Source organism: Jaculus jaculus, chromosome 11 (assembly GCF_020740685.1).
Source record: "Jaculus jaculus isolate mJacJac1 chromosome 11, mJacJac1.mat.Y.cur, whole genome shotgun sequence".
Taxonomy (NCBI): Eukaryota; Metazoa; Chordata; class Mammalia; order Rodentia; family Dipodidae; genus Jaculus; species Jaculus jaculus.
This window is the reverse complement of record NC_059112.1, coordinates 65,942,582-65,970,397: the sequence shown is the minus strand read 5'-3', so window position 1 is coordinate 65,970,397 and position 27,816 is coordinate 65,942,582.

Sequence of the window (27,816 nt, the reverse complement as noted above, 5' to 3'; positions counted from 1 at the left end):
GCTTTCTATCTCACTTGCCAAAGCTTCCTATCTACTGCCTGGCAGGGGCGCCAAAGTAGCTTGAATTCTCAAGCGGTAATGTGCCATAGCTGCCTGCATTTGAGCTAGGAGGGACACCAAGGTACTAAGCACTGAAGCAGCCCAAACTTGGGCTGGAAAAACTGGGACCCAGAAGCAGCCTGCACTCCCCTGCCACAGGACAATGGCCGGTGGCTGGTGTGGCAGACAGGTAGGGGATGGCACCTGAGCTGGCACAAGTGAAAGACACAGTCTGAGCTGTGTGGCTGTTGCTGTGGGACTTGGCTTGCTGAGTGTGCAGCGGCATTAGCAGTGTGCAAGTGAGTGTGTGGAGCAGTCTAAACTTCCACACGCAGGGATTGATCTGTGTGGAGCTGTGCTGTGGATTGGGGGAGGGGGGCTACTAGCTCCTGAGTGAATCAGGGATTCCCTGTTATTGCCAGAAGTTGCTGAACGTGGCTGGAGCAAAAAAAATGGGCCTTCGTGTGGAGCAGTCTAAGCTTCCGCATACTGGGATCTATCAGTGCGCAGCGGTGGCAATCTCGGTGGCTATTTGTGGGGAGGGGTGGGCTACCCGCCTGCAAGGAGATCCATGATTCCCTGTTTTCCCCCCTCTGTGCCCTCTCACTGACAATCTACTGGAGATTTCTCTCCCCTAAAAACCCCAATGTACCCTTAATGTCTTGTCTTTCTTTCCCCGGGATTTGCAGTGCAGCTAGGCATTCGCCATCTTGGCCAGAAGCCTGATTTTGCCCTCTAAGGTACACATTCTATCCTGTTTTCTTTCATGAGTTGTATAGATCCAGTTTGTACATATCAAATTTTCAATTACTTTAAGATAATTTTCTATATAATGTTAGGTAAAGGCCAAAGTTCATATTTTCTGCATAGAGACCAAACTGTTCTGTATCATTTGTTGCAAAAGCTGTCCTATCGCCATTTGGCAACACTGGTGTTGGTTGAGTACTGAGTGAATGAATGTGTGGTTTATTTTCACACTATGTGTATTTATATGTCTACTTACTCACAGCATTCTGTTTTTCCCATAGAGCTTTAAGAAATTGTGAAATTAGAGAGTTCATTTCCTTCAAATTTATCTTTTGTTTTGTTGTATTCTACAAAAATTTTGGCTATTCCTGTGCATTTTCTACATAAAAGAACTACTGTACATTTCCTGAAGTTATAGATTAACTTGGGGAAAATATATCTCTTAATAAAACTAAATGGTTCAATCCATGAGGATGGCATATTTTCTTATTTACTTAGTTCTGAATTTCTCTCAGCAATGTTTTGTTATTTCCAATGTGTAGCTCTTACATATATCAAATATTTGACCTATGTGTTTTAATTTTTATGCTATTGTAAACATAACTCATAAAATTTTATGGTTATTTTTTATTGCTAAAAACAGAGTGATATGATTTTTCCTTTACACATTGGCCTTGTATATAGCTATATTGGTAAGCTCAAGGACTAGATCCAAGGTCTTTTTCATAGACACTTTTAGATTATCTTATGAAATTTTAACATGTGATAATGAAATTAAGATGGCTTTACTTTTCCATGAAGGTAGTGTGGAATGCTGTCCTCTGAACATGACATCATACCATCTTAACCAGAGCAGCTACATTACCTACCTGCAAGAAGAGACTATAACCATTGCCTGGCCCATTGATATTTCCTCATAGAAGGAGATAAGAGAGGGTCATTGATCCTCATTTGAGATCTATTTGCACGCTCCTTTCATCTGTGTGTAATTCTGCCCAAACCGTATATGGTCTTGGCAGATTATGGAGTATATAAAAGGTAGAAAATTAATGGAGGTCGTGAATTCATCTATACATCTAGGAACTCCTAATCCATACTGTGGTAAGATTTTTTTCAGTGGATGTTTTGTGGTCCGACACACTCCTGAATGTTAGCCCAATAAACTCATTGGTTAGAAGCTATATTTTGGTAGAAGATTTACTTTGGTCAATGGTTGGGGTCCTATCTGAGATGTAGAGGTATTTATTTGTTCATTGCTTCCCAGGAAAAGTCATGCAACAGGTAGACATCTTTATCTTATTTCTAATTTTAGGAGGGAAGTTGTTATTTCAGTTTGCAGAGAAATTTGAGTACTGCCAAATCTTTCTTTTATTTATTGATATATGCAGCTTTTAATTTTCATCCGTTAATCTATATTTCAAAATGTAAACCAACTTTGCACTTCACAGGTATATCCCACTTATTCAGGATATATTTTACATTTTCACAATTTGTCAGATTAAATTTTTTAATACTTTGTTCAGGATTTCTATTATCTTACCCATACATGAAAAATATTGGTATGTTGTTTTGTTTTCTTGCAGTGGATTTATTTTATCTATAGGAATAATCTTAGCCTCATATATTAATGATTAATTTTCTCCTTTTCTTTTGGGGAAATGTTTTGTTATTGACAAGTACATTCTCAACACATAGAGTCGTGGCTTACTATTTATTCTGCTTCATTATTTTTATGAAGCTATAATGTGTTTTTTCTATTTCTCATTGTTTTGTTGGTCATATTTGCCTTCCCTTTACAACAATATGTTATGTGTGCTAAGTTTAATCCTTGCTGGTGTTGTGATGGACCCAGCTATGGGTTGAAGAATTGTTATTCACAGTGAGATTCACAGTGCTCTTTTCTAAGAAGCTATTGTCAATTTTAGATAAACTCAGTTATCTTTTCAAACACTGATTTCTCTTTGTAGCCTTTATCTTACTTTTGGACACCAGTTTCTTGCATATAAGATAAATTCAGTCAATGCCATGGGAGTCTTCAAGCTCTGTACTTCCTTGTACCCTTTGTTTCTGACTGTGTTGCCTCTCCAACTATGTCTAACTTCTAAAATGCCTGTTGGTTCTTTGAATAAGTAGTTTCTAACCTCTGATAAGATTTTTCATCTTTTCATTTTTAACATTAACATTTTTTACTTTAAATTATAGGTTTCTTATGAATTTGTTTCTATAACATATTGTTTCCTTTGCTTTCATCTGTGATATTTCAAGTAAGTTTTTATAGAGCTGTGGAATTGGGCAATGATCATTGTAGAAGCAATGAACTATTATCTGGTTGACCTCAAGGTGGAAGCATGTAACTTTAACAGACTGGGTGATTGTTCTTGAGTGGCCAGATCCAAGCCTATATTTCAGTCTTTTAAAGTACAACCCACCTCTGGTTCTGCCTTATTCCTAGACATTAATCCTTCTAGGATCAGAAATGAATGTGGCTTTTATCAGGCCCTCTCCACTTAGTATACTCTTACTTAGACTTTTCATGTCCACAGATCTAGGAAATAACTGATAATTCAGCCTCTTAGATGCAGCCCAATATTTTTGTTTCAGTCAGTAGTCTTTATGTTTCAGAGCAGCTTGAAAAATTGAGCATTAAGTACAAAGAATACCCACATATTCCCTCCCACACATGACCATAAAATATTCCATATAATTTCCATCTTGCATTAGTATAGCACATTTGTTGCATTTTTTGCCTGATATTTATATATTATCATTAATTGACATCCTAAGATTACATAAGTTCACTTTTGGCATAGGACATTCAATGGGTTTTGAACTCTTTTGAACCATGCGGTTACCACCATAGTATCCTATAGAAAAGTTTTACTGTTATCACATTCCCTGTGCTCCACCTGCTTATCACACTCGATTCCTTCACCCAAGCCCCACACCAACCGATCTTAATTGTTTACATAGATTTTCATCTTCTAAAACATTATATAACCAGAAACAAATATACCCAGCATTTTCAGATAGGCTTTTCCACTATGTACTAAGGCTGTCATGCTTTTTATGAGTTAATAACTCATCTCTTTGTATTGCTTAGCAATGTCCCCTTCTTTGAATGTAACACTGTTTATTCATTCATCTTGATTTCACCCAGGTCCAGATGATTATAAACAAAACTGCTATGAACATTAGTGTGTAGGACTTTGTCTAAATATGGTTTCCAACTCATTTGAAAGACCACAATTACTGGGTCATACAGTAAAGTCTAGTTTGTAAGAAATGGCTGTTAAATATTAGTTCTAATTGTTTCTTCTTATGTAGCTATGCCCCTGCCCACCAGCAGCGCCTGAGAATTTCTGTCAGCATCATTGTCAGCATCCCACGCTGGGTCTTGCCATATGAGCAGGAATGGTGTGGTATCGTGTCTCAATTTGCAATTCCTCCATGGCTTGCTGCACTGAACTTCTTTTTATATGCTTATTTACATCTATATTTTTTTTTTTTAGTAAAAGGTCTGTGTAGATCATTTGCCCCTTCACTAAACTGAATTGTTTGCTTTAGTATTGTAGAGTTTTAAACATTTTTGCATAATTTGGATAGTAGTCCTCTATCAGATCTGTGTTTTGTGAACATTTTCTTCCAATCCGTAGTTTGTGTTTTCATTCTCTTAGCAGTGTCATTTGTAGAGGTTTTAAAAACTGTGAAGTTCATCACATCAAGTTTCTCTTTCATGCATCATGTTGTTGACGTTGTATCTAATAAGCTACCACCAAAGCTGAAGCTTACTAGCATTTTCCGTGTGTCATCATCTAGTATTTTAAAAAGGTTTTATGCTACAGTTAGGTCTGTAATTCTGTTTAATTTTTTTATTAAAGATATTAAATATGGATTTTAAGCACAAAGATTAAAAGAAAGAGAGGTATTCATAGGAAAGTCAAACTCACCCCAAAGCATGGGTGTGAACTCTGTGAGAATTTTCATATTAAGTTTTTAAAATTATTTCAGAAATCACAAGACTAGAAAAGGGTCAGCAGGGTGGGGACAGGAAGATAAAAAAAGAAGTAGAAAAGTAAGATCAACAAAAACTAAGAATATATGAAAACACCATCATGTTGCCCATTATTTTGTATGATAATTTAAAACTAATAAAGTATTATCTACCTACAGAACTTATACATCAGCAAATAACTGTGAGGATTTTAGACAATTGCTTTAACTTCTCTTCAATTTCTTTCTGTCCAGAATTTTGACCCCCTTGAATAATCACTGCCCTGGTAGCCCTGAACTCCAGTTCTTGTTTGTCTAACTCTGTGAGTTTGCTGGAAGCTGTTCTCATTTCTGTTTTTCACCATCTGTGTATGCTTGGTTGTAAGCCTTTCTACCCATGATGTTTATGAACCAGAAGTATCTTGAGGAAAATAGAAACATAGAATGCTGTGTTCACCTCAGTGAGTTTCCTTATTTTTGAGTTTGACCCTCAAATCCTGTAGCATCAGTAGTGCCCTACTGTGCTCAACCTAAGAGTTTTAAAAAATTTAAATTTGTTTTAGTTGCTTTTGACAAGAGGATTGATCAGAAATGAGCCACTTAAAAAAAAAAAAAAAACCTGAAAGGTGTAAGTTTTAAAACTTGGTTCATGAGCTGGGTATAGTAGCTTACATGTCTAATCTTATCAGTCAGGAAGCTGAGGCAAGAGGATTGCTGAGAATTCAAGGCCAGCCTGAAAAGCTGGAGAGATGAATTAGCAGTTAAGGCACTGGCCTGAAAAACCAAAGGATCTAGGATCAATTGTCCAGGACCCATGAAAGCCAGATCCACAAAGTGGTGCATGCATCTGAAGTTTGTTTGCAGCAGCTGAAGGCCCTGGCATGCCCATACACTCTCTTAAATTCTCTCTCTCTCAAATAAATAAATACATAAATAGCACTTCAAAATAAACTCACATTTTACAGGTATAATGGTTGCCTAAAACCCTTTACAGGGTTCCTATTGCCCCCATATTTGAAGTACAGAAAAATATAGCCTCTGATGGCCTTTATTCTCTGATTTTCCCCATGTTTCTATACCCAATCTCCTCAGACTCTGCCAAGAAATAGCATAATTCATAATGCTTTCTCATGGTCCTATGTGTTTATGTTTTTTCTTCACTGTGTTTTTTTAAGTATATGCTTTGTATGGACACATCATGTGTTGGTACCATCATTTCCCTCCTCCCTGCCCCCATTCCACTGAGAGCCCTCCTTAGTGGGATTGCTGGTGTTCACCATGGGGTTTGGGGGAATGAGTTATGAGAGCAGCAGTCAGTCATTGTGGACAGGGGGCAATGCCTTTTGAATGCCCTCCCAACCTGTGGCTCTTAAAATCTTTCCACCCCCTCTTCCACAAAATTTCCTAACCCTCAGTAGGTATGTTTTAAGTCTACTTCAGTGTTGGGTTTTCAGGAGCTTCTGGATCTGCTTTGGTCTGTGTTGAGTGTCCTCAGTGTCTGTCTCCTTCACCCTGGGTCAGGTTGTCAGGCTCATCATGGAAGCAGCGCTCTTGCTCATCTCACCAATTCCTCTGTGGTTTCCCCTGGGCTATGGGTTGTATGCAAGGGGTGGTTTATCTCCTCGGTTCTTGTTACATTCTGAAAAAGAAAAAACATGTTCTCAAGTGGAGAGTGAGATCAGCATAGTTTAAATGGGATAAGCGTTGTTGATTTAGAGAGATTTTTGATGGCTGTAGCCCCTCTTTTTGACAATGACTAGTGGTAGAATGTTGTTAGAGAAAATAATCTTTGTCTCCATGGGATTCAGACCTAATTTTCACTTCCAGATATGGGTTTCTTTCCACTGAGCAAATCTCTTTGCCAGTTGGGAAACCACTGGTTACCAACCAAGGCTGGGTGCCACCACTGCACAGGTGTGTACGTCTTGTCAGCCTGGTTGCTTTTGAACAGCAATGTCCCCTGCTTGCTCACATTGTTGTTGGACACTTTCCCCAAGCAGCTCATGTAGCACTTTCCAGCACTATATGGGCAAGCCATTTGTAAACTGGCTTCCTTCCAGATTCCATCCAGAACTTTCAATGTTCTGTCTTGACAGCATGTGCTATCTTTAGCAACATGGTATTACCTTTTATTGCAGATGGGAACCTGTTTTGTTTTGGGGACCTCATTTTTCTCTCTAATCAACAGCTTAATGTAGATAGCAACCAATTTCTGGTACTGGGAATTATAGTCCAGAGCCAAATATTTTAAGGTTTGGCTTTATCCCACCCTCCCCAGGGCCCTTCTGTGTTTGTATGAATTCACTAAATATGATCTGTTCCAAGTTCGTGCATTTTCCTACAGATTTCATTCTATCAATTTTCCTTAGTGTTGAGTAGAATTCAATTGTGTAAATGTACCACATCTTCATTATCTATTTGTCCAATGATGGGCACCTGGGTTGATTCTAGCTCTTAGCTATTATGAATTGAGCAGCTATAAACATGGCTGAGCAAATATCTTTGCAGTGAATTTGATGGTTTTCCATATTACTTAGTAATATCTGTTTAGTTCCAAATCAAATATCAGTTTTTCTGGGGGACAGTCCTTGAGCTTTCCCCATAGGCAGAATTCACAACCTTCTTATAAATATTCTCACTGACTGTTTTATCAATGCCAAGCAGGTATTTGATGAGCTGTTTATGTCTTTATTTCCCTATTTAGCCTGTGAGAATTTCTATCATCAGTGTGCGGTAGGACATGACAGAAAATAGGAGCTCAGGACTTAACTATTCAACAAATATACTTAGAAACTATTAAATTCCCTAATTTATTACACTATAGTTCCTACTTTCTTATGTTTTCTCCAGCTGTTTCTGGGAATATAATTAATTCTTTCACTTACTGCTTTTTCATCTACTCATTTAACAAACATTTACCAAAAACAACTATAAGTTCAGTAGCATTTTCTAGAAAATACTATGACTGGGACAATAAAAGACATAGCTAGTCTTTGCCCCCAAAGGGATTGTAATCTACTGGTACTAGTCTTTTCCTTTGAAAATATCTCTCAAATGATTGTCAAGTCATTTCAGTAGGAATGCTTACTTATTTCCTCATTTTTGTCTGATATCTGTTGAGGTAAATGTCACCTGCACCAACATTTACACTTTTAAGTGTTATTGTACTTTATGTGCTATGGAAAACTAAGAAACTCATATGCTGATATCTCCCATCCCAAAGAGCAATGGAAGTATTTTAGATGAATCCAATTGATACAGAATAGAAGAAAGGTAGCTTTATCCTGATAAGTAACTAGAAACCTACTGGCATAGTTCTAATTCCACAGAGCTCTCCCCTACATCATGATGAGCCAAACTTCAGAGGATGTTTTGTTAAGCCATGTAAGCCATTTTATCTTCATTTTAAATGACAAAGCTGCCAAATCTGTGAGATTTTCAAGTGAAACATTGGTAACCAAATAGATATCTTGATATTTTACTTTTTTCTCATTGAATTAGTGTGTGTGAGTGTGTGCACGTGCACACACACACATGTGCACATGCTTGCACAGGAAGTGCAGTCCTGTGTGCAGACATGTAAGATAATGAGATCAGAGAACAAAAACTGTGCTGCTCATCATGGAGCAAGTCAAGTTCCCTCCTCAGCTGTGAGACAGCTGCAAGCCCTCACTTGGCCATGGGGATATTCTGTACCAGAAGCATGTGCGGGCCAGGGAAATTAACTGGCATGCTTTGTTTAGAAGCTGCAAGAAATACAATAGACTGTGACTTCTGGCATATTTAGAGTTCACCTTGGGCTTTTTGAAAAGTATAAACTCTCCTAAGCTTGAACTTGGTTGGGGATAGGAAAAAAAGCATAGAAATCTAGTGGGATATTAGCTAAGATATCTCATCCATTCAAATACAGATAGGGAAAAAAAATCAACAAAAATCCCAACTGTGGATCATTTTAACGTGAGGAAATCAGTATGTGGAAAAAAAATAGCTAAGGACAAGATACTTTGCTGGGATAAAATTCAATGCCACTATTATCTTCTCTCACATGTTAGCTCTGCTGTTGGGACATGGGAGTCCCTGCCTCATTGCCTCAGGGTTATTTAGCTCCAAGACTCTAGGCTATCTTCTTGTAGACTTGTCCTTTCATGTCAAACACTTGCTCCAGCCACAAGGTCTCACACCCACATCCTATGCAGATGTTTTTCTCTCCATCCTTCTGAAATGCTACTCATCACTCAAGTAGACCCTGATGTCCTATTTCTTATGGCCCATACTTCCTTGAATCTCTGGGCTCCCACAACACTCAGATTCTACCCTATTTTAAAGTTAGTTGCATGCCCTCCTTCTTGGCTATCTTATGGACTTAGAACTTGAGGTTCAAAAAGATTAAGCAATGTACAGTCACCCAGCCAGGAAGTGGGAGGAGAAAATTCTAGACTTGAGATCAGTTCTGATCTTTCCTTGCTGCTTTGTTTGACACCACGGTCATGACATTGATGTAATATAAACTTAACAGGAAGAAAATAAACTTTAAATAAAAACTTCTATGTAAGTACAAGCTACTGAATGATGAGCTCATGGGTAAGAGTTATGGTTCATGGTGTGGAATTTGCAGCTTCCTCTAACCTGTAACTGTATTTGATTTAGTCAACAATAGTACTTTCAGTTTCATTTTTGCTTTGGGTTTGTGTAAGCTCTGATTAAATGCAACTGGTTCTGTTTTTTGCTATTTATCCTGTCAAGTGAGAGGTTTATCTTTCACCCTAGAGAGTAACACTGGAATCACATTAATGCAGATGGCATTTTTTTTTAATTAGTTAGGTACACACTCAGTGTGTAAACAGCCATGTTGATACCATTGTTAGCCTCCTCCCTCTCCTCCCCTCCCCTGAAGGCACCCTCCTTGTTGGGGATTGTGGGTCATGTCTTGTTGGGGTAGCCATCAGCTATCGAGAAGAGGCAATGCCTTTGTGCATAATGTCCCAACCTGTGACTCTGACAATCTAAGAAAGGGAGATAGCTGTCCAGGAGTAACCAGAAATGCTTCTGACAAAAAAAAAAAAAAAAAAAAAAAAAAAAAAAAAAAAAAAAAAGCACAGTCCATCTTTGAGTACAAGATGAGAGGCAGCAGCACCTGGATCTACCCACCAAGGAAGCACTTTGAAGGAGAGAAGTTGAGGCATCTTGGTGTGTTGTAGCAAGAAGACATGATGCTTTTAAAATCCCAGTTCACACACACAGCACTACGGAAGAGATGGCCCTTAGTTGTCCCCTGAAGGGCGAAGCCCCCTCATTTCTGTGTTCCCTTTTGCATGAAAGCCAGCAACACTTTCCCAACACTGTGCTATGGAGAGTGAGTCCCCTTTTATTGGAAACTGAAACAAGAACACATTCTCTTTTGATGTTAAACATCTGACTTCTCCAGGATGTAGGTTCTAAGTCAGAATGTGATGTCTTTTATTTGCCAATATTAGTTTCTGTAGGGCTGATACCACATCAGTGAAGACACAGTCAATGAAAAATGCTCTGCTAACAGTTTGGTAACAAAACAATTTAATTTGCCTCACAGCTTTCTTGCCTTAGGCTAAAATCTGGTTTAGATCCCACATAGAAATATTTCAGAACTACCAGATACAAGGGTCCCAGGAAATTTTGTCCAGTCCCAATATTATTAATGATTTCTTTTGTGCCCATCATTTCTACAGTCCTGGATGTTACCAGATAGTCCCTGTGACACAAGACCACCCCAGCATTAGGTTATGGGAAGGTCATATGTTGAATGGCAGCCTTAGCCCTGCTCTGCTCTTACTGGTCCATTGGCCATACAAAGGGTTAGGTGATGATTTCCCTGCTGTGTTCCTGAGCAATTATGGACATCTGCTGGTTATTCTGTCTCTTTGGAGCCTCATTTCACTTCTTGTGTTTATTTGACAATAAAAGTTTCTATAGGGTTGATACAACATCAAACCCTGGGAAGGATTTCTGGTATACCTGTGATAAAAATCATTGTGTCTTCTGGGACTTGCCATTTTTGCACCCTGCCCCCACTCAGTGGATGCCACATTACAAGCCACACCATTGCATTATTTCAGAGGCTGCATGGCCCCTTCAAGCCTGTAGGCTGGAGCATAAGTTAAATATGTTTCTGCCCTTCTGTGTTACACTCTGTTAGTAGAGTTCCAAAGTGATGCTTTGTGCCTGTTGCTTTATGGTGGTTTTATTAAAAGCAGTTATTTCAAGTATTACTTTGTAGCCCCTGAAAGATTCTCCCCAGGGGGTGAAGCTGGGAACAAAAGCCAACAAGGAACACCATATGCACTCTTGCAGACTCCCCCTTTTACCCCATCCTTTCCTGAGGTTTTGTCATGGGACCTTTCTTGCCTGTGTCTTTCCTTCTAGTACAAGTTACAAACATATTTAAAGATACATTAGGATAATTTTCTGTGGAACTTTATTAGTTTTCTACTGCTGCTATAACAAATTACTGAAAACCTGGTAGCTTGAAACTACATAAAGTTAATTGACTTTCTATTCCAGATGTCACAAATGTCTGCAATGGGTCTAGAGTTCAAGTGTGGTGTCACAGGGCTGCATAACTTGGAGAGATTTCCAACGTTATGTCTATATTTCCTAATTTCCAGGGTGTACACTTCTTCCTTGGTACATGACTATTGACTTATTTATTTAATTTTCAGTGCTGGGAATTATATCCAAGACCTTACACATCCAAGGCAAATACTCTACCAATGAACTGCATTTCCAGCCATTGATTTTTGTTTGGTAGTTGGATGTGATAAGGTAATTCAGCCTGGCCTAGAATTCATGATCTTCATGTGTCATGTGTTTTGACATTACAGGCATATGTTACCATGCATGGCTTTTACTTATTATTTTTTTTTTTTGTAGGACAATAGAATAAGTATGACATGAAAGGGAACTATCAAGGGAAAGAAGGAGGTAAGCAGTAGGAAGGCAGAGGAACAGAAAAGAATGGCACAGGCGGTTCAGCAAAGGGTGTGTATGAAAAGCTCTAATGAAAGTCATTACTTTTATACTAATTAAAGCCACATAAGTGAAATTACTTTAAAGTTATCTTTCCAGTACTGAGGATTGAACACAGGATTTTGTACCTGCTGAGAAAGCCCCTCTCTTCATTTATTTTATTTTATTCTACTCATTTTGCTCTTTTATTTTTGAGATAGGGTTTTATGTAGCCCAGGCTCACAACAAACTTGTTACAGAGGTGAGGGTGACCTTGAACTCCTGATCCTCTTGCCTCTACCTTTCAAGTGTTTGTTGGGATTTCACTCCTGTGCCACCACATCAAGCTCTGTTCATCTTCAAGGAAGATATTTGAATATCTTGTGGGATATATAGGGTAGCTGCCTGTAGTTTACTCCTCTAGATTAAGTGATCTACACTGCCTTCTCCATGCACCTTCTTGGAAATTTGTCATTTAATTGTATATCTGTTCAGGTTTGTGCAAGAAGATGCAGTACCAATACCATTGGTGCATCTGTCCAAGTTCTAGTGTACACACACCCCATGCTAATACCACAGCTATTTTTGGTTATTACATGTTAAAACAAAGCAAGTTGCAACCAAACAAGATACCAGCAACTTCCTCCTGATCCAGAAATGGACAGCTCATTTGCTCTGAAAGCACATGATATTCAGAATAAGCCTCTCTTGAGACTACCAGAAATCTTGCAAAACTTCCCATCTTGGTATAATTTTGATCTAATTTATATGGAAAATATATGAACTTTAACTTACTTTAAGATGGAAATGTAAGCCATTTACAATATCTGTACACCCTGGATGAATAATAAACAGTTGTTCTCATGTGGTGCAAATGCATGTCCCAAGTTTGAGTTTCTCATTTTCCAAGTCTCTTGAGGAAGAGAACTCAAGAGATAGCAAGGAGCAGTAAGAGCAGCAAGCAGTCCCTGTGCCCCACAGCTAATTTGAGCATCAGTGATACCTTAAGCAGCATCCTGCTGCCATCCATAATGAAAAGCATACTTATTCCTAATTTGTAGCATTCCTCCCATTTCTGATTATACACGATAGCTTCATTCATTATTAATCCAGTTTGTCAGACTCTCCAAGTGTCAGGCTTCCTTGTTTCCAGGCATTAGGTTTGTGTTGGAGCAATGAAATTTCAGAATGCACAGATCATCAAGCCCTTGTCTGTATCCTAGCAAAGTGAGACAGGGCAACTTAACAGCCTAAAATAATTCTACATGAAACAGCAGGACACCTTTCTATATTTGTCCTTATTGGAAAATAATTGGCTAAAACGAATCCTTACGTTTCTTCCAAAGTGCACCGGTTTTGGAAAAGCATGGAAGAAAGAAAATGATCCTTCCCTGTCTATACAAAATAATCTACAAATTGAAAATAGCAAAGCAGACATAAATCCAAGTCTGTATTGAAGAAAGTCAATATTTCAACACACATTTACACAATGGCTCCAGCTTTGTGGATCTTAGTTTAACATTAACTGTATCACAATAAAGAGTTGTCATTGGAAGAATGCTGGATTGGCAAAAGGAAGAGTAAGATTGGTATAATTCTTGAGAAAGGGCTTCAATAGACATCTGTTTATGAGTCATGTGAGTGGGCTTTAGGACCTATAGAGTGAAGAAAAATGCATTATGGGAAACAGACATGGAAACTGTGCAGTTCATAGCAGTAATTAGTATATGAATAACTGAGAAAGCCTCTATTCTAGTTCCATGTCATCTGAATGAGCACTGGAAATGATTTTCTTTTGTAACTGGTTACTTAGCATTAGAGAAAGTGAGAAAATAAAGGTATTAAGTGAAAAAAAAGCTTAAACTTCATACAGTAAGCAAATTTCTATTTATACCTGTTGAGATTTTGCTAAATGCCTTTCTTGCCTTTATTTTCTTCAGAAATTGAATACTTATCATTAAAAAAAAGTTTCTAGGCAGGCTTTTACCCCTAAGATGGAGTTACCCACTGCTACTATTACTTTACTGAGCTGGGACAAACACCTGACCAGAAGCAGCTTAAGGCACTGAGGCAAAGCTTCATCATGACAGAAGAAGCTGCCTCACTTCCATAGATCCATAGCAAAGAGACACCACCAAACAGCCAAAAACCGCAAAGAACCGGAGCTCAAATGGGCTCTTTTTACACACCTAAGGTTTGAAACTAAAAGATCTGCCCCACCCCCAGTGACACTTCCTCCAGCAGACTACTGGGGGCTTAAGCTGCAAATTAGTAAAAAACACCTCAGGCTGTGAGGGACATACATTTGCATTCAAATCACCATGCCCACACATGCAGCAGAGAAATCATTCACAATTACAAGTTTCTACTGGTATTATCCTTCAGGGTGTTAAGGTAAAGTAAAATAACAGTGATATGGCGGCAAGACGAATTATTTGGAAGGCAGTTAAGCTAACCAGTATTCCACCAATGCCTCGACAAGAATTATTCGTATACACTGATCACCTAATAAAGGAAAGTGGGCAAAGTCAACTCAGATAGCCTGAAACTGGTGCAGAGACAGAGGTCATAAACACCAACTGGGGGCATTTGCCCTGTGGTGCAGCTGACACAAGTTGTCAAAATTTCAGCCCCCAAATAGAAAGGAAATATTAAAGGTAAGTCATGGCTACTTATGCCAGGAGGTTTTTACTATGGTAAAGGGTGGTAATTTTGCCTTTCAAAGGATATATGGCAATTTCTAAAAACACTTTTCATTATTTATTTATTTTTTAGTTTTAGAGAATGGACATACCAGGGCCTCAGCCATTGCAATTGAAATCCAGATGCTTGTGCCACCTAGTGGGCATGTGTGACTTTGCACTTGCTTCTCCTTCGTGCATCTGGAGAGTAGAACGTGGTTCCCTAGGCTTCACATCATGCGGCTTAACCGTTAAGCCATTTCCACTTTTCATTTTTCACTTTTGTTTTGTTTTGTTTTGTTTTGTTTTTCGAGGTAGGGTCTCACTCTGGTCCAGGCTGGCCTGGAATTTACTCTGTAGTCTCAGGGTAGCCTCAAACTCATGGCGATCCTCCTATCTCTGCCTCCCGAGTGCTGGGAGAAAAGGCGTGCGCCACCACACCCCGCTCACTTTTCATTTTTATAATGGAAAAATAACCTTGTGATGAGCGAAGAAGAAAAAAGAAATTGACTGGGGATGAATAAGCCAGTCTTTTCCACAATCTTTATTATCAACAATTTTATCTGTAAAATGGGCATAATAGTTACTTTATCCAGTGATTATAATATTAAATGACCAATAATATATAATGTTTACCCCAGTGCCTGATTCAGGGAAATTCTTCAATAAATTTGCATTTAATCATGAACTTTTAACAAAGGATGCTGGTGAAAAATTAAGTGGGAGGGATGTGCAGAGCTCAATGTTCAGCAGTGGAAACTTGGGGCTGAAGTATATCCTGACAAAATGTACACCAAATATGGAAGAATATGTTACCAAGAAAAGTTAGAAAATATAATATCAAACAGAGTATGATCCTGATGACTAAAGCCTATTACAACATCATAGGAGGTGCACATGAAAGTGTAAATATTATAGAAGCTACATTAACAAGAAAAAAGAAGGAAGGTTTGATGGCACACACCATTCATCCCAGCACTTGGGAGACAAGGTAGGAGGATTATTATGAGTTCACGACCAGCCTGAGGCTACATAGTGAATTCCAGAACTGCCTAGGCTAAAGAGAGATGCTACCCCAAAAAAGAGAAAGAAAGAAAGAAAGAAAGAAAGAAAGAAAGAAAGAAAGAAAGAAAGAAAGAAAGAAAGAAAGAAAGAAAGAAAGAAAGAAAGAAAGAAAGAAAGAAAGAAAAAAAGAAAGAAAGGAAGGAAGGAAGGAAGGAAGGAAGGAAGGAAGGAAGGAAGGAAGGAAGGAAGGAAGAAAAAATTAACTTGAAAACATATTTTAGCTAATCTAGTCTATGAAAAATTATCAGTACAACATATAACAACAATGAGTAATTTCTTTATTAGGTCTTCAAAATTGGCTATATATTTTATACTCACAGGCCATCTTAATTTGGACTAGCCACATCTCCTTTGCTTTAGACACACACATGGCTAGTGGCTATCATGTTGGATAGAAAATGTATAGAAGATAGTTGTAAAAATGTCCTGGATGACAAAAATAAATCTTAAAGTCACATGCCAATCAAGAGTAAGAAAGAAGACACAAGCATATTGGTATTGGAAGATATTTTGGTTAGTATTCCTCATTTTTTTTTAAGCTTGTATCTTTGTTACATGAAAACACATAATTTAACAGGGATGCTTTGACCTAACCTTAGGTATTTAAAGATCAAGGTATGTGCCATGCACAGCCATGGTGGGAAACCAGCTGCTCTTGATTTGGCTAACTAATCCACTCAGTGGAACAGGACCCACAGCTGGAGCTGGGAAACAAGTCAGAACCATATCCAAACATGAGCCCACTCTCCATTATCAAGCTACCACCAATCATAGGCTACAAGATGGCCTACACCTATTAAATTCTCTATAAAAAAAGGGGAGTTATCCCATTTTTCTGGGGCTAAATTTACTCTCCAATGGAGAATCGGCTTCTTGTTTTCAGAAAGACACAGATCCTAAGGAGAGAACCACCCCATCATACCTCAAAAGGGCCCCAGCTCAAACTAAGAGCAATTGGCGAAATAAGCAAGGGTGCTGTTTCCTTGGTGAACCAGGTACTAGCACAAGGGTGAAGGAGATTGACAAAGAGAACAATCAACTCCTACCAAATCTGATATCCAGAGACAACGAGGTTCCCAACACCTCATCAGTGAAGCAGACCCCAAATGTACCCGACATGGCTCAGGGAAATTTTGCTGAAGAGGGGGCAGAAAGAATGTCAGAGCCACATGTTGGGTCGTGATATGCAGAGATATTTCTCCTACCCATAACTGTGGGCTAACTCCACAATGCATGACCCATATACCTCAACAAGGAGGGGCCAGGGGGAGAGAGTAAGATAATGGTAATAATGGTACCAACTTGACTGTATTCACTGAGTACAAAACTAATTAATAAAAATAAATTAATTAATAAAAAATAAATAAAATATCCAGAGATTATTTGAAAACTAATTATGAATGAAAAATATGTCACTAAAGAAAGTTTGTTTTATACAATTAAAAGAGTCATTGAGCAGTTTAAATTGTGAATGATACAAGGGATGTGGAGGACTAATAGTATAAAGAAATAAAATGTCCTGGTTTTCCAAAGAGAAATGGGCTGCTGCACAAACTTGACATGCTCCTTGGTGAAAGCCAAGCTCTTGGCCCTTGTTTTTTATAACTAAAGGCTAGGAGACTGGATTATATAAATTCCATAGTTTCTTTGTGTTTTGACACTCTATGAATTTGTAAGATTGTTCAAAGATGGGCATTTGAACATTGAAGAAAAGATGATCACCAGTAACACCAGCCTGGCCTCATTTCCTCTTCTGAAAGGGTCTCATATTTCAGAGGAAGGCCAGAGTCATAGAACATCTGGTTTTAGCAAGAAATGTGGAACTTTCCCTTAATGGAATCTAGGAATTGAACATTAATTCATAGATACATAGTGAGCATTTATGACATCTCTGGCACTGGGTATATGATAATATGACTCTTAAGAAAATAATTATACAAATTTGTATTATAAAGTAATATAGATAGTGAAAGGGAAGTGGATGAGAAGAATCACTTAACTCAGTCATAATACATCAGAAATTTACTCTAGAAATTGGCCCCTTAGTGAACACATGAAAAAGGAAGCTCAAAAGTATCTGGAGTATGATACCAAGAACACCTCTGGAAGAAGAAATCATGAGTCTGAATAAAGCTAGCTTGTAGATGAGCAGTGCTTCCCAAACTTCTGTGTGAACACAAATTGGCTGGGACATTGTCACAGAGCAGAAGGCTAATAATCTGTGTTTCTATAAAGCTCCCTGTTGCCAGTGGTGATGGTGGTCTCTCAGTGAATACAACCAGTGTAGAGTACAGAAATGTAGATGTAAGAAAAGATGATAAAGAGGTCAGCATGTTTTAGGTCATGAAGAGCTTTGCAGGTAATGTTGAAGGCTTCATACTTTTATTACTAGGGCATGTAGTAAAGACCAGAACACAATCCAATCAGCTCTGTGCTTTTACAAGGTTACTCTGGCAGTCATGAGGAGGATGAGTTCAATGACTAACTCTAGAATCAGTTCAGTTGAGAATTGAGAAGATCTTGCTTTTATTAGAGAAAGTATGGGGGTCAGGGACAGGAGAGCAGTGTTTGTAGAGAGAGATGGATGGACAAATTCATGGCGAGTGTCACTTGGGATGCTCACTTGAGCTGTTAGTGATGAGTTTGGAAGAGAAGTTAAGAGACAGAAGTGAGATATAATGCCCTGAGAGCTGAGGGTCTCAGCATAGATGTTGGAAAAGAACTTTCTTTACTTAATGGGGAGATCAGGAGAAAGACGAGGCTTGAGGGGGCACCATGGTTAATACATTTTTAAATACACTGAATGGAAATATTATGGATGTTTACGTGGAGATACTTGGTAGATAAGTCAGTATTCAAGGAAATGTAGGAACTGAAATGACCATCTTAGGAATTATTAGCAAGAAATGAACAATTGGGGTCTTTAAGATGGTTGTTTTTCCTTGAGAAGAAGACAGTGTATAAGCTATCCTCAAATATTTGACCACATATAATTTTGTGATATGTGTGAAGCTTGTTTTGTGTGGTTCTAAATAAAAGATTTTTGGATTAATAAAAGGTTATTACTTGATAAATGCTGATTCCTTACAGGGAAGAACTTCCTTATGACTGATCTATAACTGCATAAATTGCTACATGAGAGAGTTTGTTCTTAATCTATAGAGGTATTTAAGTAGAGGATAATACTGGAAAGGATATGGGACATTCCCATATCATAGGGGATAGACTAATAACCGTGGATGCAACAGTTAATTTTTGAGTTGCATCAATAAACTGGATGTAGGAGCGTAGAGTTTGGAAAGAGATCTTAAAATCTACATATTTCCAAGGTTAAACATCTTGGGAAATTGATTCTGTATCTCCAGAATTATATCTTTTACAAAAGCTTTCTAGATGCTTCTATATATAATTGGGTTGCTAAACTTGGACTGAGTTACTCCCAACTTTGAATTTTTGAAAGAACACTTTTTAACCCCAGGGCCTTAAACCACATATTTTCACAGAGGCAGAAACAGCCTCTTGCATCATGGCAAGGCAGCTCTTAGGTTTTTACTTTCTGGGACATAAGATTCTTTATAAATGCCACCCAACAAGTAACCAACTATCATTTAACTTCTCTTACAAGATACAATGAAGATTTGACCAGGTGTCTTGGGAAGTAGGAACACCAAGATCAGTGGCACAGAGGTCAGCCAGCCTTTTATTAATTGGAGAAAAAGCAAATATGCATATTCCTTATATAAACAGTGATAGCTAACACTTAGCTCAGGCCTCATGATTCATTAAGAAAAGGAAATTCAATAAAGTCAGCAAATGTGACTACAGGGCCAATTGCTTTTGATGAATGTGGCTGTTTCCAAGACTTCGAGCAAAATAAAAATCAATTTCTGAAATAAAAATGCTAAATATATACTGTGACCATCATTACAAATACTGTTTATTTTGTTTTTTACTCCTATAGCAACCATATTTTATATCTGATACAATGTGCTTTTTCAGTTCTCTGGAATGCTTATTAAAGAATCTCACTGTGTTTCAGCTTTAAACTCCTGGATCAGAAAGGGAATAGTGATGGCTAAGATCCTAGCTATTTCTGACTTCTAAAAACAAAAAAATTGATTTTTAGGAGACATGTTTTGTGGGTCAGAATTTGTGGGAAATGAAGTAGGCACAGTGCATTGGCTGAAGAGAGGAGGCAGAAGGTAATAGAAAACAGATCTCAGAACTGGAAAAGTATAGCTGTCTGGGACCATTTAGTGGAGGGACAAACAGTTCAGCACACCTCAGCAGTCCCCAGGGTATCCCCGGGTTGCAAGACATAATCTGTTTTATAAAGCTTCCCACCCACAGAAGTTCAGAGCATGCACCTGAGCAGTGTGCCTGAAGGGCAGAGATGGTACCTTGTGGGAAGCAGGCAAGGGTGCTTGGGAGGAGAGAGATGTTTAAGGATTAACTCAAGAGATTTTTGAGAGGAAAAGAGAAAATAAAATGGCTAACCATAGTATTTGCATTCTTCAGCATTACACAGTTCTAGGTACATTGTTTTTGAACACATAGTCCTGGGCCAATGCTCAAGAAAATGAAAAGAACTACAAGCACACACTGAGAAATACAATGTAGAAGTTGAACAATTTCTGTCTGACTGAACCTAAGACATGAGAAGGACACAGGTTTTACACAGGCAACAACCCCACCATCTCCTCTTCCATACAAGTCTCCATCCTGCTGAGCCAAATCAACATTAAGTGAGGTCATTTGCTGTTTCTCTCACTCTAATGCAATCATGTTAAGAGGGTATGAGCCTGAGAGGTAAAGGCTGACAGCTGAAGACTGAAGGGCTCTGTCAAGACAATGGCCATCATGCTGGCTTACCAAAAAGCAGGTCAGAGACTTAATATAGGAATAGTACAACTCCCCAAGAGACAGTTAATGAGGCAACAGCCAGTATGTAGGCCAAGAGTTTAGTAAGGTTTATTGGTATATTCATTATTTGGATAGTTTTGTATATATTATATCCTCCCAACTAGCCCTGCAAATACTCTAACATACATGATTAAAGTCATGATAGTTCATTGCATTAAACTATTCCATTGTTTCCACCAAGAGCAGTAGGCTCCTTGGTTACACTAAAACATAAATGTAGCCCTTTCCATTTAAATTGTGGCTTAGAAACTTAGAAACAATGAGGAAAAAATTGGAATGTGGAAAAGACAGCAGAGAATATGGATTATGTACTACGTCCCTCGTAATCCTGCCTTCTTTCTGCTTAATTTGTAGAAGGGATTTTGTTATAAATCAATGTGTGTCAGAAAAGTGAGCAAGTCACTTGTCCTGTGATTGGAATAGTATAGTGAGTGAGTGATTTCATTACTAAAGGGTAAAGAATATCTTATCTCTCTTCCTTCCCTTTCTCCTTGTTATTCCTCCACCTCCCATCCTACTTTCTTTTTTTCACAAACAGTTTTTATGTTGAGTCTTTGCTAAATAATGCCATCAGTATTGAAGCTGGAACCGGGGACTGTGATCTAAGGCCCTGCTGTGACATGATCAGACTTTATTTTCATCTGTGGTGACTGTTCAGAAAATTAAGCCAAAAGCTAAGCTACCCTAAGACAGAGAGACCTTGAAGCTCTGCCAAGGATGTGAGCACTCTCATCTAATATACAATAGGGAATTGCTCAAGATTTTATATGAAATACAAGATATTATTATATTAGATAGGATTTTATGACTTTCATTTTTGGAAGAAACTTAGCATCACACAATTGGTGTTACTTTAATCCGTGCTTTGTTCTATGTGCTAACAAGAAGTGCTGTGTGTAATGTAATAATGCATCTTTTGCTTCCCACAGCCTAAATGTCTCTGTGGAGTTGTTAACAAAGGTAGAGTTACAAAAGCTAGACTGTTATCAGTGACTTACTAATAAATTGTTTAAAGCTTTTTTTCCAATGTTGCAAAGAATTCTTTCTTTGGGTTTCATTAATTAGTTAGATAACACTTAAGTTACAAAGAAGGAGCAGCTTCGAGAGTAGGGCATGGGTCTTGTGGTCGACGGGGATAAAAGTTTTATGTATGTCATAACCTTCTATGAGCTTAAGTTAACTTATTCATGGGATTTTTAAAATTCATATGTAAAATTGGAATAATATGGTCATTTTGAGGACCAAATGAATTAATTTGTTTAAATTTCTTAGCACATAGTAGTCAAGCTGATGATGAGAATGGTGGTAAAATAATGATTGAAGTTATGTTGACATGGTGATATGGTGATAATGAGTAATATGGTGTATCTTCTGAGAGACCATACAATATCAGTGTAACTACATAGGCTGTAGACTTCGAATCACACTTGGATTCAACTCTTATCACTACCATTTACTAGATTATCACCTTGAACAGAAGTATTTGTTGTGATGTACAACTTTTCCTGGAAAGACTCAGAAATGCCTAATCACCCCAGACAGGGCAAAGGTAGAACAAAGATGCCATTCTATCCAAGTCTAGCTTGGTGTGCCAGTGAGTTTATTGGAATTACATATATGAACTTGGGTGACTTAGACGCCTACATTACCCAAAAGCTGCATCCGAGAATGGATGGAAGAGCCAGGAACACTACATCCCTACACGACTTGCAGGCAGCTCCATCAAAGTGTCTCTTTCTTCTCCATAAATTATTTACTGTTTATACATTAGGGGAGGGTCTGAGAGTCTTGTAAGTTTCATGAGCTGAAGTTTGATATGAGTTTCATAAGTTTCCTGAGCCTTCCTCCAGGAGGGAATATTTTAATTCTGAGAAAATAATTAATCAACAGTATCAATTATATTTTGCTTCATAACAAAGCACTCCAAAGCTAAGGAGCTTAAATTAATACTATTGATCTCATTGTTCTAGTGGGTCACAACTGTTGCCATAATTTAGCTGTGTCCCTTGCTACATGGTATTATAAGTGTCTACAATGAAGGTATTGGCCTGGGTCATGGTCACATCTGAAGGCTCAGCTCAGGAAAGGATCTACATGTGGTTGTTGGCAAGATTAGATTATATATATTTTTTTTCTTTCTTTTCTTTTCTTTTTTTTTTTTTAAGGACTGTTGGATTGGGAGCCAAATTCCCTGCTGGATGTTGGCAGGAAGCTGCTTTACATTCTGTGCCCCATGGGTGTCTCAAGAATAGCAGCTTGCTTCATGGAAGTTCTCAGAAAAGCATCCACTGGTAAGACAGAACACACGTATCAATTTACAGCCCCTTTCTGGTTACTAGAGCCCTGGCCAATCTGCTTAATGGCCCTTGTTGCTGTATGTCAAAAGGCAGTGGTCACATCACTAGTTTATTCACAGAAGTAGCAGCAAAGTTCATGGCAAAATAGTGGTTTAGGGACACAAAAGGAACACGGTAGACTTACATTCAAGTTCTGCCATTTTCTTAACAACATGGGGAATAGGGGAGATCATGTCATTAATTTGAGTGGCTGGGTAGCCTCTGTGTGATCCTTTCCTTATTGAGGGTGATATTTGCCACATTCAGCATCCTTGTGGGGTCAGACACCAGCCAATCAGGTAAGTGGCTCTTAAGAGCAGCTGTGTGGTCTTGCATCTCAGCCAGGAAGTTGTCTTTGGAGTCTTGTCTAGACTATAAACCTCTATGATCCCACAGCCTATTCCCAAATTATTTAATGATTTGTGGCTCACAGTGTTCAAGTTTTGTTCTCCTTGCTTTCACAACATCTTACCAAGGTGGTTTATAAGCCAGCATTCTAAAACAATCTAGATAAAAGGCCATTTACTATGATAGGATTTACCCCATTCTGTGGTTTTAAGCAGTGTGAGCAAATGTATCTAAATATAATCATAGTATTTGGTTCAGGAGCTAATCTCATTAAGTACATTTTTAAAAACTCAACAAGCGTTATTTCAGAGACTCATTGCCAGAATGAAAATTGTGCTTTCTGTTTGTTTCTGGAAGATCTTCTGGGTCTCCCTCAAGGAGCTCACTTATGCCTTCAAACAGAAATGTCACCCAGACACATAACAATGTCCTTGCTCTGTGTCTGCTGTTACCAAGACTCCCCGTGTGGCTTGTCTCTTTGCTAATGTGTGCTAAGTACTTGATACTTTCCTATGCAGGAAGCTTATATGAACTAATTAACATTTAATGAGAGGAAACCAACTGATTAGAATGCTTTTCGTGGTACTTTAGCTAATAAATGTTGTATACACTTTTGGCTGCATCTCCTCTGCATGTGACCCCCTCCTCACTGTATCCTCTTCTTCACAGTTCTGCCCTGCTCCAGGGCTTTCTTCAGTAACCTGGCTGAACACTTTGCCTTAGTTAATTTGAGGGAAAGTGTTGGACCAAATTATTGAGGTAAATATTTTGATTAAATTTAGCTTACAGCAATGTGAATGAAGTGTCTTAACCCAAATCAAGGCCACGCCAATCCAACTGTGCTCAATAGAGAGCAGCAAGAGGTTGATGAAAGCAAACTATGCCTAGCAAAGTCCCAGGCAGCTGAAACTGATTTTGCCTGTGTTTATAAAGGCAATTAGGATTGTGCTAGTGCAGCTTTGGAGGCTTCAGGCATGGAGATGGGGTTGTGAGCTCAGGGGCCCAAGCAGCTCTTATGAGTGATGCCAACCCAGCCATTAGTTACCTGCTTGTGCCTTCCAAAGTACAGAACATGTCCTAGGAGGGGCTGGGCACTGGATTTACATCAAACTTTACTCCAGATAGTATCTCTAAGTATCCACTGAGTTGTACCCACAGTTTATTTTTTGCATCACCTTCTTGTAGTACTGTCATTAGTTATCTCTTAAAGTATAACATATGCTTGCCTTGAGGTCTATTATCAATGACAGTAGAAAAGATCACATTTAAGGAATCTTAGTAATTTCTGTTATATTGAAATAGAACTTCATAGATTTGACCTCATGATTTGGTTGGTTCTGAATAAATATGAAGAACTCTAAATAAGACAAGGGTCAGCTCTGCCATTTTATTGTTTTCTTGGGCTTAGCTTATTAATATTATATTGAGCATTCAGATCCTTTGTAGGGGTATTTTAAGCCATAGGATCATTTTTAAAGGATTAGTTTAAATCAGACAAATAACTTAAATCCACTCCTAACCAGGTAAACAAATGACAGAATACAAGAATGAGTAGGGGATGTGCACTTAGCCCTGCATACTCTAGACTCCCACCACCCGCTAGGCATCTCATGGGTGCTGTTTGTCAGGTGTGACATAAGGAAGAAACAAAAGCACGGCATTTGCCTAATTATTACCAATCAGGGAAATTTGATTTGTCATATTTTAAAATAAAACTTCTTTGTAAAAGAAATTCAATATTTTCCTCCTACTTCTCACTGGGTTATAGTATCCCATTCAGTAAGCATGGGTCTAGATTTTAATGTCTGAAATTGTAAGCTGGCTAGTTCCTTTTACACTGGTGGAAGCCTCTCATGTATTCCTGTCAGTTCTCAGCTCCTTGACCATGCTTGAGAGAGCTGTTCCAGATGTTTCATTTAGTTGCAAAGTTAGGAGTCCCTTGCCACGTGTACTGCAGATGGTGGCTGTACCTCCCTGGAACCGTTCAGTTTACTTGTGACCTTCCTAGTTTCTCACTAACCACAGTGAATTAAAATGTTTGGTAGCTCAGTGCACAGTGAGATTTCCATGATCAAGTTCCCTCTTCTAAGGGCCCCTAAGCCTCTTCTGCTTATAGAAATTTAAACTTCGAAGGGATGGAGAGATGGCTTAGTGGTTAAGTTGCTGGGCTTCAAGCCCATATTCAACCCTCCTGGTCCCATATAAGCCAGATGCACAAAATGATGCACCATAGAACGCTGTACATGCACACAGGGAGTGCATGCATCTGGGATTCCATTGCAGTGGCTGGAGGCCCTGGTGCACTAATTCTCTCTCTCTCTGTCACTTTCTCACAATAAACAAAAATCCAAAAAAAAAAAAAAAACAGAAAGATAGAAATTTCAACTCCTTTCTGTTGATCATTCATGCTTCTTATCTTTGCCACTGGAGATTATCTGTCTCCTCTGTCAGAATGGAATATGACATGCAGTATGGGTCTAGTCATCACACACGTGTGAGTTTCAGTCCCAATTTTGGCATATTCCAACTGTGGGACCTGGGACAAATTTTCCCATCTCTCTTAGCCCAAATCTCTTTTGCTCTTGCTGGGATACTTGAACTTTGTGAGAATTAGGGTAATATCTAAAGGCAGGTACTCAAAAATATGTTTTATTGTTATTGTTGTAGGTATTTGGTTTGTTTGTCATATATTAACATGTTTATTAGAAATTAGTTGTACCCTAAGACTGAAATAGATGGCAAATTGTGCACAGCCAAGTGTATGATCTTAATTATGTCCAGGACCCAAACCCAGCTGCTCACTGTTTGTTGGGTGCTTTGTGTTAAAGGAGATTCTTAAGCCAAAAGGCAAGAGATGAGAGCACCTCACTTTGGAATACACCAGTCCTATAATAATGTAAACCAGAGTATTATAACAAATGTCCAATGTCAGTGCCTCAGTGTTTTTTTTACCTTCTTCAAAGTTCAGTGTGAGTTGGTGAATAGAAAGTGTTCCACATGCATAACAACATCTGGGCACCTTCCATCCTGTGACTCTACCTTCCTCTGAGTCCTCTCCATTCTGCTGTTAGTAGGTGGCAAAAAGGAAGGATCATGGGCAGGAAGTTTGCATAGGCAAAATATGGAAGGCACACATTGTGCCTCCTGTTCACATTTTCTTAGCCAAGTCTCTGAGCTCAGGCAACAGTTAACTATAACAAAGAATTGAGGTGTCCTAGCTGTGGTGTCTAAGTGTAGAGGAAAGTACAGATATTGGTGAATAAATACAACTTGATATAAATGGCTTTTAAACCATCTGGATTAACTTACAGTAAGTAATCAACATCATATCCATATCTAGAAAATGCTCACATATTTAGAACTTAGAAAAGAGGACTTGTTCCTATTACATGTGATACCATCCAGTATTTTATATCATATTTCAATTAAAAATACTACTTGTACCACATTAAACTATTTTCATAGTTTGGAGTAAAAGACTGTTCTACAAGAGTAGGCTTGCATGCCAAAAAGTCTCTCAAATAACTTTGCATATCTCCTTTAACCCAAGCTGCTCTCACTCTTGATCAGAGAAACTGTTTGGTTTTACAGATGAAAGAGAAAACAAAGAACCAAGTTCTATCAATAAAAACAGAAAACTGACTGACCACCATGAAATATGACACCTTTACCTCTTTCAGGACCCAGGAGAAATTGCATAGGACATAATGACATGAATACTGCTCTTACTACTAACCTGAAAACCAGCTCCAGGGTGACAGTGACAGATATGGCGATTAACCAAAACCCATCAAAGAAGAAATCCAGAGGCTACAGAGAACTCAACACTAAATAAGACTTCTAACAGGCCTGCCATGGCTCACGGAAGATTGTGGAAGAGGGGGCTGAAAAATTGTAAGACCTACAGAGTGTGTAGAAATACCATGAGGCATGGTCCCCCTGCTCAGCCCCACTATCCCACAGGGAGTGACTGAAGCCTTCATGATCCCATACTGAATACCATAACCCTACTGAGGAGGGCGCCAGGGGAATGGGAACAGGAGTGAGGGGATGAAAGGGAATAATCTGTTATAATATATATAAATTTAAGTTACGGAACTACATTAGTTCATACTATCCTACTAGTTACTATTAGAGACCGAGAATAAGGCCCTGCCTGAAATGGCCAGGTCTGAGGGTCTGTGAACATTTGCTGGTGTTCTGAGATGAAGAAATCCCAGAGATGGTTCTGATGGAAATCTACTCAATGATGTCACTCATGTAGTATAGATCCCACCTGGGATGAGGCCCATTATTCATATTTTCCCTTTAACATAACTGCTTTTAAAAGTGGCTAAACTACAAAATTAAACTAAGCATAGAGCCATCATGCTTAAGGTGACTGTTTCTCCTTATCTCCTCCAACACTATGAAAGAGAGATCATTCTCATTGGCTGGGTTTCCTACCCAATTTCCTATCCCCATCCAAGTAAAGAAAGTCACCCAGTGATCAATGAAAAAGAAATATTGCTCCTGCAGGATGAATCATGAGTATGCATTATTTATATTCCCTGTTTGCACTGCAGTGTGGATAAGCAGACCTCCACATTCAGTGCACAGAACATGCTTGATATTATACTGATGCCAAATTTCCACCTGGGAAAGCCTTAGAGATAAAGGAATACCAAATCAGGTATAATGAAAGTCTTCATAGATCTGCATTTACT